The sequence below is a fragment of the Lingula anatina genome, chromosome 4 (assembly GCF_051362555.1).
Source record: "Lingula anatina isolate TDL-2025a chromosome 4, LinAna3.0, whole genome shotgun sequence".
Classification (NCBI taxonomy): Eukaryota; Metazoa; Brachiopoda; class Lingulata; order Lingulida; family Lingulidae; genus Lingula; species Lingula anatina.
The window spans coordinates 22,983,770-22,989,466 of record NC_141770.1 but is presented as its reverse complement, the minus strand read 5'-3'; positions in this window follow the sequence as shown (position 1 = coordinate 22,989,466).

The window sequence follows — 5,697 nt, the reverse complement described above, 5'->3', positions numbered from 1 at the left end:
TCATAGTGCCCTGTTGATCAAAGGGGGGATTATTAATTGGAAATACTGGCAATTCATAGGCCTTGAAAAGAGTTGTGCAGGTCTCATCTCTGATGTTTCCATTAGGCACAGATATTCATCTGCACATTGATTGTTATGTCAGAGAATGGGTAATGTGAAAACTGACTTGGATTTCACGCCACAGATGCTAAAATCTTAAGTCATCTCAGTCTGAACATAAGTTGAGTCTTCTTAGTCTGTCAGCTGTCTGATGAGCCATAAAGGTGTATTTTTTTCCACATTTTTATGTACAGACACAGATGTGTCTGTACATATTGCCATCACCTGCGTCTGTCGTCGCCGATGGCGATGGCGATGCCGATGCCGATGCCGGCGCCGTGCACTTTCCTTGTAAACACGATAAGTGGAGGGCAGTTTTACTTTTTGGCTTTATATTTACAGAGCTGATGAATATTCATAAAACGCAGGTCAAGTTCGAAAATCAGTATGATCGGGCCATTATTGTAGAAGTTATGCTGTTTTTTCACTTTTCAGCATATTTTTCACATTTCCTCAGATTCAATTCTTAGGCATGTTAACAGTCTCATTATTAAACTAATAAGATACATAAAAGTGTTTGTTTGACATTTCCTGCATCTTTACAACATTGTTAGTTGATTTTGTAAAAAAGATGGTAAACTTGTTATCATGTATTGTGTAATAAAGTTTCAAAAATAGAAAAAAACTCATATCATTGCAGTTTGTCAGATTCAATCATTCACTATGTTCAGAATCTCAGAATGGAAGAAATTGGACATTTAACACTGCTCTGTTGATATTTTTCCCATCTCATCAATTTTCTTAGTTGATCATATAAAAATGGCAGTAAACTGTTAATTTTGTTTTATGTTAAAAATTGTTAAAAATGGAAAAAAAAAACATTTCAGAACAGTGCTGTCTTGTTTACATTTTGGCATTTTCAAGTTGTGACTTTGAAGTTCCATGGGCCTGAAGACCTTTGCTAGTCACATTTTCTGAACATCCATGATACTAATATTTTATTATTAAAAATTGATGGTCATTATGCTGTTAAACATTATGTAATATTGCATCAAAATTTGAAAAAAACCTATTTTGGGCACTGTTCCCATGATGACCATTTAAGAAAAACCATGTCAATTACTGTTCTTAAACAGTACAGTAAATATATATAGATGTGTCTGTACATATTGACATCACCTGTGTCTGTCGTCGCCGTCATCGCCGTCGCCGTGCACTTTCATTGTAAGCACGATAAGTGGAAGGCAGTTTTACTTTTGGGCTTTATATTTACAGAGCTGATGAATATTCATAAAACACAGGTCAAGTTCAAAAATCAGCATGATCGGGCCTTTATTGTAGAAGTTATGCTTTTTTTTCACTTTTCAGCATATATGCAACACTGTAAACGCATTTCAAGAAAAACCGATAGGCTTGTTGTCATGAAACTCACAGGAGTAATTGATCTTACTAAAACGCAAGTCAAGTTCGAAATCGGCATGCAGCCTGAGTTGGAAAAGCAGTCTAATTGGCTTCTTTTTCTGGAAGTTATACATGTTCAAAGTGTGAACTTGAACTCCCATGGGCCTGAAGCCTTATGCTTGTTACACATTTTACTTACATTGGTATTACCTGTTGAGCATAATTAAAATTTGATGTTAAATTTGCAGTTTAACATAATGTAATTTTGCATCAGAATTGACATTAGCCTATTTTGTGCATAGTTATTTCCTGCTTTTTGTCTGTACATTTGACAGCTTTGCTGCCTTGTTTCAGAGACATAATTTCTGTGCCTACATAAGCTACAAAACTATTTGTCTTTCCCAATTCTGACCTTAAAATTAATTTTAAACAAGGCAGCAAAGCTGTCAAATGTACAGACAAAAAGCAGACAATAACAATGCACAAAATAGGCTACTGTCAATTCTGATGCAAAAGTACATTATGCTCAACTGCAAATTCAACATCAAATTTTAATTATGCTCAACAGGTAATACTGACGTAAGTAAAATGTGTAACAAGCATAAGGCTTCAGGCCAATGGGAGTTCAAGTTCACACTTTGAAAATGCCAGAATGAGAAAAATGAAAATTTCACACAAAACTGCATAAATTCAATAATAAATGATAACCCAATTGAGCTGGCATTCTAATTTGAACTGCATGCCAATCCTAACAAGACAGCACTGTTCTGAAATGGGTTTATTTCCATTTTTAAGAATTTTTAACATAAAACAAAATTAACAGTTTACTGCCATTTTTATATGATCAACTAAGAAAATTGATAAGATGGGAAAAATATCAATAGAATAGTGTTAAATGTCCAATTTCTTCCATTCTGAGATTCTGAACATAGTGAATGATTCAATCTGACAAACTGCAATGATATGAGTTTATTTCCATTTTTGAAACTTTATTACACAATACACAATAACAAGTTTAACATCATTTTTACAAAATCAACTAACAATGTTGTAAAGATGCAGGAAATGTCATAAAAACACTTTTACATATCTTATTAATTAAATAATGAAACTGTTAACATGCCTAAGAATTGAATCTAAGGAAATGTAAAAAAAACAGCTTAACTTCTAAAGTAATGGCCCGATTATGCTGATTTTTTAACTTAACCTGCGTTTTAGCAGGATTGACAACTCCTGTGAGTTTAATGACAATTGGCCTATCTGTTTTTCTTATATTGTGTTTACAGTGTTGCATATATGCTGAAAAAAGAAAAAAAAGCATAACTACTAAAATAGTGGCCCGATCATGCCAATTTTCGAACTTGACCTGCGTTTTAGTAAGATCAATTTTTCCTGTGAGTTTCATGACAACAGGCCTATAGGTTTTCGTTGAAATGTGTTAACAGTGTTGCATATATGCTGAAAAAGGGAAAAAACAGCATAACTTCTACAATAATGGCCCGATCATGCTGATTTTCGAACTTGACCTGCATTTTATGAATATTCATCAGCTCTGTAAATATAAAGCCAAAAAGTAAAACTGCCTCCCACTTATCGTGTTTACAAGGAAAGTGCACGGCGACGACAGCGATGGCAACGACAGACGCAGGTGATGGCAAAATGTGGAGACACATCTGTGTCTGTACATAAAAATAAAGCATAACTTCTACAATAATGGCCCGATCATGCTGATTTTCGAACTTGACCTGCGTTTTATGAATATTCATAAGCTGTATAAATATAAAGCCAAAAAGTAAAACTGCCTTCCACTTATCGTGTTTACAATGAAAGTGCACGGCGCCAGCGACGGCGATGACGGGGACGACAGATGCAGGTGATGGCAATATGTACAGACACATCTTTATATATTTACTGTACTGTTTGAGAACAGTAAGTGACATGGTTTTTCTTAAATGGTCATCATGGGAGCAGTGCCCAAAATAGGTTTTTTTCAAATTTTGATGCAATATTACATAATGTTTAACAGCATGATGACCATCAATTTTTAATAATAAAATATTAGTATCATGGATATTCAGAAAATGTGACTAGCAAAGGTCTTCAGGCCCATGGAACTTCAAAGTCACAACTTGAAAATGCCAAAATGTAAACAAGACAGCACTGTTCTGAAATGTTTTTTTTTTTTCCATTTTTGACAATTTTTAACATAAAACAAAATTAACAGTTTACTGCCATTTTTATATGATCAACTAAGAAAATTGATGAGATGGGAAAAATATCAACAGAGCAGTGTTAAATGTCCAATTTCTTCCATTCTGAGATTCTGAACATAGTGAATGATTGAATCTGACAAACTGCAATGATATGAGTTTATTTCCATTTTTGAAACTTTATTACACAATACACGATAACAAGTTTACCATCATTTTTACAAAATCAACTAACAATGTTGTAAAGATGCAGGAAATGTCAAACAAACACTTTTATGTATCTTATTCGTTTAATAATGAGACTGTTAACATGCCTAAGAATTGAATCTGAGGAAATGTGAAAAATATGCTGAAAAGTGAAAAAACAGCATAACTTCTACAATAATGGCCCGATTATGCTGATTTTCGAACTTGACCTGCGTTTTATGAATATTCATCAGCTCTGTAAATATAAAGCCAAAAAGTAAAACTGCCCTCCACTTATCGTGTTTACAAGGAAAGTGCACGGCGCCGGCATCGGCATCGGCATCGCCATCGCCATCGGCGACGACAGACGCAGGTGATGGCAATATGTACAGACACATCTGTGTCTGTACATAAAAAGCATATAAAAGTACCTGATGTCTATATTTTCCACTGATATGTACAAGGCTGTCCAAATTACTGGCCATTCATTTATGACTAAATTGTTTAAATAAAAATTGTATAAAAAGTTTAATCCAAGTTCAGCAACCCACATGCAATGGTTACTGTGCTGGGAAATTAAATTTGGATTGAAAAACTGGAGATAGGGTACCATTATCATACTGTAGGCAGAAAATGCAATTCTTCTGTTTGCCTATCTACCATCTTGCTCATTGCCAGTCACAACACTATGTTATATTAATACCATCTTCTTTAAATTTTTGAACACTTAAATTTTTCTAATTCTTTTATCTTTTCAAGTCTTATCTTTTTAGACACTCAAAAATGTTTTTTCTGTTACAAAGTCATTATAACTTCACAAGACTTATGATTAATCTATTTATTGCTACTTACTACTATTAAACCATATGTAGAGGAAAATAGTTCTCTTAATGTTGTGCATATTTTACTGAGACCTGAGCAAGATTTCCATCTGCTGACTTCTGTTGGGTCCTAACATTTAATAATTTCCCTACATTTTAACAAAATGGCAGTCTCATCCCTATAAGTGTGAAACCTACTAAAGATTTTTTTTTCGGGGGGGGGGGGGGGGGAGGGAGGGGGGATTTCGCAAAAACAAAATTGTTAAATACAGAAGACTGACCCAAAGTGTTATCCTTGATCTGGTGATACAATCATGGTACTCGAAATGAAACACAGACATGCAGGTGATCCATTAATGTTACTTGGCATCTAATACATAGACATCCTACCCTCTCACTAGTGGCTCTTTGTCTGAACTTTTCTCTTTGTTTTTGCTTTGATAGTGCTTTGAGTGTCACATAGGGCCAGTACATGATATATTTATTTATTTACCTATTTATTTATTCATTGCAATCAGATCACCAGGAGTATTGGCTGTATAGCAACTTGCAGTTTAAATGCCATAGCTGATTAGCGGATTTTTAAATATTTGATCAGCGCATACGTAGTCTAATTGCTACTGATAATGATTCTCTAGGGATAAAATTTACTGAATTTCCCCATGAGCTTTTAAACCTTAGTTGTCTTTATTCACATCAAAGTCCACCTCCATGTATGTTTTGTTAATATTTAATCACTGCATAGTCTAATTGTGACTGATTATGACTTTCATAGGGATATGATTTCACATAAATTCCTCAAGAGCCTTCAAACCTCAGTTCCCTTTATCCATATCAAATTCCACTCATGTTTTGTTGCAAATGCACAACTTGTGTTTTCCTTCAAGTGTGAATTCTTTTTTTTTTTTTTTTGGTGTGATATCGATTTCATTATGACTGTCCTTGTAAAGTAACTAGAAACTATTTTTTGACATTTGGTACCTGTTGTATGCAATTCTGAGGAGAAATATGGAAAGGACGTTTACCATGCTGTTCACAAC